This window comes from Mus caroli, unplaced genomic scaffold (genome assembly GCF_978045245.1).
Source record: "Mus caroli unplaced genomic scaffold, Mus_caroli_1 scaffold_14, whole genome shotgun sequence".
NCBI classification, from domain to species: Eukaryota; Metazoa; Chordata; class Mammalia; order Rodentia; family Muridae; genus Mus; species Mus caroli.
In genome coordinates this window covers 3,141,690-3,153,192 of record NW_028227269.1, presented here as the reverse complement: position 1 = coordinate 3,153,192, position 11,503 = coordinate 3,141,690, and the positions used below count along the sequence as shown (strand labels likewise).

The following is an 11,503-nucleotide window of genomic DNA, read 5'->3' as shown; positions in this document are numbered from 1 at the left end:
TTTGTTGTTGTGCTTTGCTTTGCTTTAATGGAAATTGATATGTAGGTTAGATCCATTTATTTATTTATACTTTAGTTATAATTAAAGTATATGCATATGGCACAGTGGGCATATGTAAGAGAAAACTGTGTAAGCCAGTTCTGTCTTCTAACAGTGCAGGCCCCATGATACTTGGTGGCAAATGTCTTTACCCACTAACCCATCTTGATGTCCTGATTTTATCATTTATATAGAAATTCAAACAACTTATAAGTTAATAAAAACAGTTCTAAAAAACAATAAAGGAGACTTACACTATTCAATTTGAGTTCTATAACTCTATGACTATCAGTAGACAAATGAGTGCTTTTGTGTGTTTTTTTTTTTTGAGTGAAGATAAATACATGTAGAGAAAGTGTGTGTGTGTGTGTGTGTGTGTGTGTGTGTGTGTGTGTGTGTGCAGAGTGAGAGAGAGAGAGAAGAGATTCACATATATGTCTATACAAAATCTACTAAATATATGGTTAGTTTCCATCTCAAGACACTTACCATAAATCAAAAATATAATGTGCCAAATGTATTCGGTGCCCCAGTAAAATCCATTATAAAGTTTAAAACATATAAGTCAGTCTCTTGTAAATCAAGAACCAAATTATAATGAGAGGGAGAGGCAGAGAAGAGTAGAGGGGGGAAAGGATGGAAGGAAGGAGAAAAAGAGGATGTGTGTATTTGGAATGTTGAAAAAATGGGGATACTATCTACATAAAGGTGACCTTAGGCAATTTCGTGACATTTATGACATTCCCGTAAATCTAGATAGCACAACACATTACACTAGTAGGAAAGCCACATGTGCAGCCCATAAGCACGGCTATAATGAAATAAACAAAGGAATTTAAGATTAAATCAAGCACAAGAGAAAATCATGCAGTAATTACTGGGATACCACAGAAGACCCAGAAAGTCTAAGATACTTTTATTTTTCCCAATGCACATTGTCCAAGAGCAGCTAACCATTGATCTTTAATGCCCCATACAATTTGCAAAAATTAACCTGAGATGGATTCTGGAGCAGAATAGAAGAGTGAAATCTAACACTATGTAAGGAAAGAGAGGCATAGAAAAATATATATAATCTTGTTGAACAAGGTTTCTGTGGCATAGAAAAAGCACAAACCATAAATAAAAATAAACTGGATTTTCTCAAAATTAAAAACATTTGCTTTACATATGATATTTTAAGAAAACTTTTTCTCAAAATCACAGATAAGGAACATTTTCAGAGTCCACAGTCAGATATGATCAGTCATAAGAGATAAACTATTTCAACTCAATAATAAAAAATCCACACAATTCACATTTTTTCAAAAGGGCAATAGACATGACAGTCACTTTAGCACATAAAACAAATGATAGACAAGTGTATGCAAAGATGCTTAACATCATTAGTCATCAGTAAAATGTAAATTAAACCTGCAGTGAGGCATCATTACATTCCCAGTAAAATAGCCATAATTAACAAGACTAACAATAGCAGGTGCTTGGAACCATTTAGGGAAACTGTAACTCTTCCATGTTGATGACAAGAATGCAAACTGCAAATCAGCTCGCTAGTTCCTACTGCAGAAAGATTCTCTCCAGGTGACTTGGAAGGTTGTATCTTTAGGTATTTCAGTGTTTTAATACATATGGCCAAATGGTTCCACTGACACATTAAAAGAAATTTGTTTCTAAATAACCATAAATTGGGAGTAAAACTACATATCCATCAACTAGAATATAGAACTGGTGGCTTGTGCATAGTGCACTATACTCAGTAGTAAGAGAAAGTTTTTTACACATGTGACAAGCTGAATGAAAGATAAGCCATACTAAGCAAATGGCACAAGATGCAAGAGACTTCTCACAGCTGGATTTGATACTTACGAAATTCTGGAAAAGCTGAAACAATAAGGTGAGTAAACATCCTGTTTTCCTAGAATTTTCTGGCTATTTTAAACTGGGCAGAACCCCATGGAGACTTTTGGGGGTGATGCAAATGTTCTATATTTATATTCTGAAGGTGACAGTGGTTGCAAGACTATATATAATTGTAAAAAGCTGGCTGAAGGCATATTCTACTGTTGCCTGAATTTCTGTTGCTGTAATAAAAGGGGGTGGGGGAAAGGTTTATTTTGTCTCACAGTTCCATCACTGGGGTGAACTAAGACAGAAACTCAAGGCAGGAGTTTGGGACAGAGAAAATGGAGGGACATTGGCTAATGACTTCTCCCAGGCTCACATTCGGCTACTACTCATTTTTTTTTTAAATATCAACACTTTTATTTAGTTTTTATTTAACATTTAAAATAATTTTATGTGTATGGGTGTTTTGCATATATGTATGACCTTGTACCATGCACATGCAGTGACCACAGAGGCCAGAAGAAGGTGTTAGCTCCCTTGGAACTGGAGTTAAAAGCAGTTGTGAGCCACCGTGTGTATGCTGGGCATCAAAGCCCCGTCCTCTGAAAGAGCAGTACGTTCTCTTAAGTGCTGAGCTATTTCTTCAGCACTAATCCAATTTAATATTTTTGAAAAATAAGATCAACTCTTTTAAATCTCGTGACAACAATGAAAAGCATAGGGATCTCATATTTCAGACCAAAAACTCAATCATTGACCATTTTCTGTGGCAAGCCTGTTCAATGCTTTTGAAAAAGATTGCTGTCCAAACGCCATAGGCCTAGCTTCAGACACCAATGCAGATTCCCAGCATGAAGAAATTCCAAAGACGTTTTCATATCCCAATTCCAACATGTTACTCATAACCTTCCCCCAGAACCATGGTAACCAGTCTGCAGATGTTGAATCCGTTGTGGGTCTCCTCAAAGGGCACTTCCTAGGAGTTCCATGCCTCAAATTTTCCCACTTGCCCTTCATCCAGGATATAAAAAAGACGGTTCTTACAAACCACACTTATTTGGGGATAATTCATCAAAAGAATTGTTTTTGTTGGTTTATATCTCTGTGAGTCTCTTAATAGCTCATCCACAAAAACAAACAAGCAAACCACTGTTCACATTACAAATCCAGTCCAACCGAGTGCTTGAAAGCACAAGGTAGGTTAGGTAGCTCCCCATCCTCACCAGCCAGCACCTCATTTCTGGGAGAAGTCCGCGGTCTCCCTCCCCTCATCAGTGCCTGGTTTTCTGGTAGCAGTTCAGTCTTCCTGCAGGACTCTACACCTTTGATGGAGGCAGAGCCTTTGATGGAGGCAGAGACTGAAAAACACAAGCCTAAGCTGGCACAGAACCACCCCCCACTCTCCACCCCCGGGGACCACCAAAAAGGGTCTCTCCTTTCTTCTCAGAAAGTTTGCTCTGTTTTGGGAATTCCCCAAGCTGACTTTTTTTTTTTCAACTGCATTGCTTGAGTCTGACTGAAGACTGGTCCAAGCTGGATGCTTTGGGGGAAGAAGGCCAAACTGGGTGCATGGTCAAGTAGGTGGCCTCTGACTTTCCACTTGGTCCTCTCTCTACTGTCTCCCATGCAGTTATGGAGGAGTAAACATGTTTCTCTGGTCTAGTCTTCTCTTTGTTCTCCAGGCTCTTCACAGAAGCCATAGAACTTACTATACTCTTATTCCACTTGGTTTTCTGCACAATGAATATCAAAACTGGAAACAGCAAGAGAGTGGCACAGACGATCCCCACAATGATCCCCAGCTGATTCTCATCCAGGATCCCCAGCTGATTTCTGTCTGTTGAAATTGACCTTTGAGATTCATCCTGGATCACATGCAGCACACGATTCTCCTGGACTCCAGCTTTTCCAGGTAGATGCTGCAAGTGTAGACTCCTTGGTCAGACTCTGTCACTGAAGCATGATTGTGCCATCATTGTGGGAGATGTCACCTGTCAGGTTTACACAGTGGTGGAAGTAGCCCAGGCTCTGGAAGTTTCCGCTACGCATGTTGAAGTCATAGCTCAAGAGAGTTTCCTCCTACGTGTGTCTGTCTTATCACATCTCCTTCGTGAGTCTCCCCTCAGCTATTATTCTTACACCTTCTTAATTCTTCATCTAAGTTTACCTATTCCCAGGTATGTCAAGTTAACCAAGAATAGCCATCACAGGTATTCATATAACTGAATCTTAATAAAATAATATATAAGTATTAGGTAGGAATTTATATGGGAGGGCCCAATTATAGGCTTACAATCTAGACAGAGAAGTTTAAGTTTGGAATAAGGAACAATAAAGAATTAGTATTCTTATAAATAAATGACCCTCTTGGGGTTTATAAAGGACTTGGATTTTATTTTTGGCATCAGTAATTATTTTATTTTCCTAGCTATAAGGAGTCCTAGGGATTTCCTTAATAAAAGAAGTAAAAACATGGACTTTTCACTGTATTTATGTAATAAAACTGCACTTGGTAATGTGGAAAGATGGATGCAGGTGGAGATAATTTCACACACTAGTAATGAGTTAATGGATTCCCTTAAAGATGCTGTAAATTGGCTAAATTTTATATCTCACATTGAACTCTAACAAGAACAGAAGGAAAACGAACCTGCAGATATAATAAATATCCTTTGACCCAGCAGTCTGAAACAATACTTAGATAGAAAACTTCATCCCCATATGTTACCCTTAAGAGAATTTACCTGCTATGACATAATGAGTGTGCTGATCATGCCAGACCAGATGAAGGCATGGTTTTCAGGTGCGTCATTTCTCCCTTGAAAGAAGCTGTTAAACCATGAAGGGCATGCTACAATCACTATCATGTTTTTCTGAACACCAAGGAGTTCACCAGGAAGAGAGCAGTACGTGCATATCAAATCAATCCAGGCTAGTACACCATTTTATTAACCACTCAGCACTATGAATTACTCCATGTTTTACATATAGGATTAAATTCCCTTTGGGAATGAAGTGGTGTGAAATCCTTGTTACAAAGAACCACTGGGGACAGGAGGGCTCTGTCTAATTTTTGTTGACACAGAAGTGCTATGAAATGACACACGCACATAAACTATTGCCAAGAAATTACATTAAACATTGAATGTTTTGAGATTTTTCTCCCAAAATACTTGTAAATAACTACAAGAAATTATTTATTGCATGTATAACAAAACTAAAATCCTTCCTATAGTAGGAACCCAAGGTGAGTAAACAAGGCATATAGATAAGTGAGAACTTATAAGATCTGATAAATAAAATTATCTATCTCCCCATGTGTATTATATAGTCTATCTCCCTAGTAATGTTAAAAATAAAATTAAAATAAAAATTGAACTATTTTTAATTTATAAAAGTGATCCAGAATGCAAATTAAGGTTGAAAATGTCTAGTGTACTAAATGATGATGAAAATGTTGCAAAGCTAAAAATTGACTCCATCATTTTTGGAAAACATTTTGGCAGAATGTATCAAAAGATCAAAGCTCATGTGCCTGGACCCATCAATTCTTTTGCAACAATGCTTCTACATAAAAAAAAAAAATGATGTGTGTGCAATGATATTTGTTGCAGTGCTGTTTGAAAGGAAAATACTGAAAACTATCTAGATAGTCATGCAGGACTACTAACTTAACTCCACCCACATTACAGAATGCTTTGTAAAAGTAAATGACGGTATATACATGTAGGGTAATGAAAAGAACTCCTTTCCACAATATATTACCACATACTACCATATGTCACCATATCACATCAAATATCACTATTATCTAGGTCTTAATTATGTGCCATTCTGTTAACTATTTTGTAGTGACATTTCTTTAAACAATTTCTTTAAACAATACAATTTTTAAGGTTTAATTTTTATTTGTGTTGTCTATGCCACATGTGTGCCTGTGCCCAGAGAGTTCAGAAGAAAGTTTTGTATCTCCTGGAGCTGGAGTTATAAAAAAGTTGTAAGGTGCCTAATGGTCCAGTGTGAATACTGAGAACAGAAATTGGCTCTTTGGGAAGAGTTCAAGACCTCTTAATTTCTGATCATTTTGTAAATACAGAGTTACAAAGCAATTTAGGAAGAAAGAACTTGACATGACTTAAGCAGAGTCCTCTTTTTTCTCTGTTCTTTCTGTTTGTTAGTCACTTCTCTCACACACACCCTGTTGCTTTCTTTTTTCTCTTTAGTATTTCATGAATGGTTTCTATTAACTAGCTCTATATACCAATGATACCATATGAGAAAGACATAAAAACAAATTTAAGATACCATAGATTATGAGAGAGACCCAACCTAAGACATTTAAACTTTGAACAGAAGAGTCAGAAAAGGATAACATGGCTGTAAAGGTAAAAAAGAATTTCCCAGATGAGTAACTAGAAAAGGTCTTTCATAAAAAAAGGCACCAAATTCAGCATTAATCAATCAAGGTTTTCTGATTGCATTTGTTTGGAAATAAAAGGGAAAAGCAACAAGATTGTCTCTATAAACTTAGGGAGTAAAATGTCATCAGGGTTCATTACAAGGAATGCCAAACTTCTCATCTCACAGTTGTCAAAACAGAGAAAGTTTTTATGCTCAGTTTTCCAAGATGAAAACCTCAAGAGTTCAGGATTTTTTTCCCCATTCAGCTGTGGGTTTGTGTGTGTGTGTCTCTGTGTGTGTGTGTGTGTGTAAAACTGTTTATCCTACTTTCAAAATCTATGAGTTTTCATGAAGTCACAAGTCAGTACACAGCAACCATGAGCCATCAAGTACACAATTGACATAATTTATGCCTCTCACAATGACTACAGGAGCTACCTCTAAAGAACAGCACAGAAATTCTGACATGAGATAAGAGAGAGAGACTTGTAGGACTTCATCCAACACCAAGTGTCTAAGGAGCACTGTTGTGTGCTACTTTGCCTCCTGCTCCACAAGCTGTAAAGAGCAAGGTGGAGTGCTTCCCACTCCCAGGAGACAGTCAAGACCCCAGAGGTGCAATATCCAACAGCAGCAAAGGACAGACACAAGTTTTTGTTGTTGTGCTGGATTTTTTAAAATTTTATCTTTGTTTTTGTTTTGTTTTGTCTTTTTCTTCAATAGAACATTAGTTTAGATTTTAGGGCAGAAAGTACAATATTCCCATCAAGTTGACTTTTGTTTTTGTTTTTACCCCCACACGTCTACCTGTCTTCCATTTGCACCTCTAGGAAGATGTCAGTTGTAAATTCTGTCGTCAAGATATAACCTTATTTTCATCTAAAATTCATTTAAAAATATATATTATTTCAAATTGGATATGAACGGAACATGTCCAGAATTAACACACCACATTGAAAATTTTTATTAAACTAATGTTTTAGTTTTAAAGTTTGAATAGCAAGAAAAGAAAAACTCTTAAAAGCCTTTAAAAGAATTCTTTATCAAGTAAATCTTCAAAAGGAAGGTTGGTCATCTACTAGGTCTACATTTACATTGGAATGATTCTATAAGCCTCTCCCTATTCAAATAGGTTGCATGTCCTTTTTTTTTTTCTTTTGAAATGTTAAAACATGAGTTTGTACAATTGAAGTTTTCAGACAAGAAAGTAGAGAGGCTTCTGTTTACCTTGAAGAAGAAGTGAAATGTTAATTAAACATACACTTCACAAAACTTTCTTTCTAAGTGTCTTTCTTTGGGATTTAAATGAATCTCACTTTGGGGCTGTGCATTTCTTGTCAGCAAGCTGCCTGGTTGTCTTTAGAACCTCACATTGCTTACAGAGCACCTCACTGGCTGCATAGGAGCAGGTTTTCTGAATGACTTCATGCTAGATTGTATATCAATGAGTGAAGCAAGGCGGGCTTTCACTGTCCATGTGTGTAAGGCAGGCTTTGAAGAACTCAAACATGTTTGTTGACATTTGAAGAGAATTATGTTTTCCTGTAATAAAATAAATACAATGTCTGGAAACTCGAACTAAATCTAGGTCAAAGGGACATAAGAAAACCCAGGGCAATACATGAACAAGTCCACAGATGACCTCAAGAACAAAGATGGGGAGGCAAAGGTACCTGATGTCTGGAGTGGAAGAATTAAGATATTACTGTTGAAAAAAGAAAAACATTTTAACATATATTAACAATTTCCTTTTACTTTCTAGCTGAAAATAGGAAACTCAAGGTTTGCTCTAGTTTAGTAAGTCCCTCCTCTGTGTGGCTGTGAAGTGTATTACAATGCTGAAGAGATAGAGCTCTGCCTACTCCACAACAAGTAACATTTGAAAGAGAGAGGCAGTGGATAGACCGGGACCAGTCATGACCCAACCAGACACTGGGATCAGGCTTATTAGTAACATAGGAGGGAACATCTGCTGTAGAAAAACATCTGAAGATATAGAACTCTAGATTTCTTTGTGCTTCTGTTTTGCCAGATGGGGTCTCTGCCTGGAGAGCGGAGGAGAGTGACCAGCAGTGGAACTGGCATTTTGAATGATATGCCTGTAGGTTACTACATCACAATCTGCTCGTGAATCGGTTGCCAGGAAGATGACACTGCCATTTGACATCCCAATAATTTCTTTGGTAACATATGCAATCAGTTCACAGACCCAGCCCAGCACAGTTGGCCAAAGTTGGAGGAGTGGGTGGGGACTTCTTGGCACTCCCAAGAAGACAGGTGGAGAAGCTGCGGATTAAGCTGTTTTTTCATCCAGCAAAGGGAGAGAGAAATGTCAGAGCTTCTTAGCCTTTCTCTTACTGGTCTAAATACACTGCCTATTAACCAGACTAAGGCTGACTATATAAATAGTGGTAATTCCAATTGTGTAATCATGAGTTAATTATCTTATTTCTGTTTATATGCCAATAGATAGAAACCTCCCTTAAGGCAGAAAACTGGTTTATTTTTGTCTCCCTACAAAGAAATCTTCTATATTTTAAACATTATTTAAATAATAGACTATGCATAAATGTACTTTATAAAGTGCTGCTTAAATGTTCTGCCTTATTTAGAAAGGAGCTAAAGCAAAAGGAACAAAAATAGAAGTTTTAAATAAAAAAAATCAGAATTACAGGATATCAACGCCACACCTAAAAAGAAAAGTCTCACGCTCTGTAATAATTCTTAATGCTGTCATGTTTCTCTAAGGACCCTCTTTTATCTTCTTTTTTGAATAAAAATTGAGTGTGCATTAGTGCACTTGAATCCTCTTTGGAATGCATTGAGAATACAAGTGCAGTCATCAGGCAATCATAAAACTTGAAATGGAAAAGAAAAAAATCTAACAGTACACTGTTATGATGGTGGATGAATCCCCAGATGTGGGCAGGTTCACAGTACAAACCATCAGCCGAGGACTTAGAACGATCACACCTGGTTTTATGGGACAGCAGGTTCACTCGGGAGGTTTAGGTCTCTGAGGATCAGCAATGTGAAACAGAGCCAATGTGTGTTCAAGGACACAGACAAAGTTGAGGCTCATGAGGACATTTACAGGATTTAGTGGCATCCTAAAATAGCATAAAACGTGCTATTAGAGAACAGAGTCCTGGACGTGCTCCTTCCCATAGGCATCCGCCCTCAAGTAGCCTACATCATAAGGAAGATGCAGGTTAACACAACGAGGACATACAACAAGATCCTACCTTCCCATAGGCATCCACCCTCAAGTAGCCTACATCATAAGGAAGATGCAGGTTAACACAACGAGGACATACAACAAGATCCTAAGGAAAAGAGGAGAAACAAAGAGTTGAGACTGTACAGCTACATCACGTAGCAAGCAGGAACTGGAAGTTGGTAGGATGGGCTCTCAGCAGCCTCCCTTTATCTACAATTAGATAAAAGGTGAGGACAGGTGTGGAGATGGAGGGTGAGAATGGGGATGATAAATTAGCAAAGATACAGATAGAAGGAACTAAATGAATATCCTCCGTACATGGGTTTAAAATCAAAGATTACAGGTGTAAATAGGCGTCCAGGTTGCCACAGACATAAGAAACAACCTTGACTGATTTCTTAAAACTCCCTTTGGCATGTAAATGCATGATAACCTGGGCAGGAGAGGAAATGAGAAGCTTGAAGGAACTGAAGCCTGAAAATGCTGATGAGAATGTGTGAGACCACCCAGAAGGGAGCCAGAATAACCAGATTCTTCTTTTGTGCATTCACAAAACAAGCACATAAATAGGGGTCAGGGGCCCACCCATGGGTCTAGAATTAAAAGTACAATAGCTATAAGCCTGCATTACTACGGGGCAGCATGAAACATGCCTGCCTTACCCTTGTAGTCGAAGCTAAACAGTGAGCTGCCTATAATTTAGCTAGGATTCTGACCAGACAAGACCCCTCTTTATAAACCTGATTCCCTTATTTTTATTAAGGATGTAGAAAAGAACTTTTAGTTGGAACTCTACTTGAATTTGCTGCTACTTTTAGTTAGGTATTTTTGGGGGAAGGAAGGTGTCACTGACCATCATCCTTTGACTCATGGTCAAAGCACCTCCCATCTGGCCATAACAGATGTCCCAGTAAAAGCTTTGCCTGGATCCATTTAACATCGATGATGTTTTCTCTATCATTTTGAAGCCAAAATCTGGCTCCAAGAATACAAGAAACAATGTGCTAGAGGCGTGATGGTGGCTAGAGTAAACAGTGCCAGAGGCTGAGAAATAAAGGCTCAGGATTTAGAGAAGAGTGCAGTTTTCTAGCCATTCACTGAGAACATAGAAGGAAGTGTGTGCTGTAACTTAAAATAATTTTGGTAATAGCCAGTATTTACTGACTTTTATTCATGTGCCAGTTAGTGTGCTAAGTGCTTTCAATGTGTTCATATCATTTACTGCCATCCTGAGCATTAGATGCTACCCACCTTTCCATTTATGTGTATGTGAAGAAACTGGCTAGGAGATGCTGGGAAACCTTCTATCCTCAGATACCTAAGAACCAGGATTCTGCTTAGGACTGTCAATAACTCATCTCATTTCCTGTTTCTTTACCTGTATCATGTAACTTTGACTTTAAATTGAGTCAAGGGCATATAAGATACCTGAAATTTTCTTGCTGGGGGTAGGGGAATAAATGAAGGGCTGGAGAAGTTTAAACATTCACAATCATTAATTTCAAGCTTTCTTAAGAGAATCATCACAACAAATATCTCAGACTCAACTGACTTTCCTGTCTCCATTATTTCTGCTTGATATAAGCCATGTTCATCTTTCTCCTAGGCCACTGAAACAGGTCTCCTATCTCTCTCTCGTCCTTTCATATCGTCTATACTTATCTTAGCAGTTGCAATGATTCTTTCAAAATGAAAGCCAGATTATGTTTCCCTTTGTCTTAAACCCATCCAAAGTCCAGATTTATCACTTGCAGCCAGTGTTCAAGCTCTCCTAATGACATACAAGGCTTTCTGTGATTTAGCTTTCTCCCTGGCCTCATCTCCAGTCTTCCTCCTCGCTTCTTTCTCCATCTCAGCAACAATCAGCTCCTGAATGCAATTTCTGGTCTCACTGCCAGAAACCCTTTCCCCAGCTCATTTATATACATACATTTCACCTCATATTCTCCATGTTTCTAATCAAGCACCCTCTCAAAATTGAGACCTTCCTTGATGGCT

At 37.9% G+C, this 11,503-nt stretch overlaps 1 pseudogene; it reads right to left on the bottom strand.

Annotated features, from left to right (window-relative positions):
* Nucleotides 1-3,377: 3,377 nt before the first annotated feature.
* LOC110307291 (junctional adhesion molecule-like) lies at nt 3,378-10,394 on the bottom strand (annotated as a pseudogene).
* Nucleotides 10,395-11,503: the final 1,109 nt, after the last annotated feature.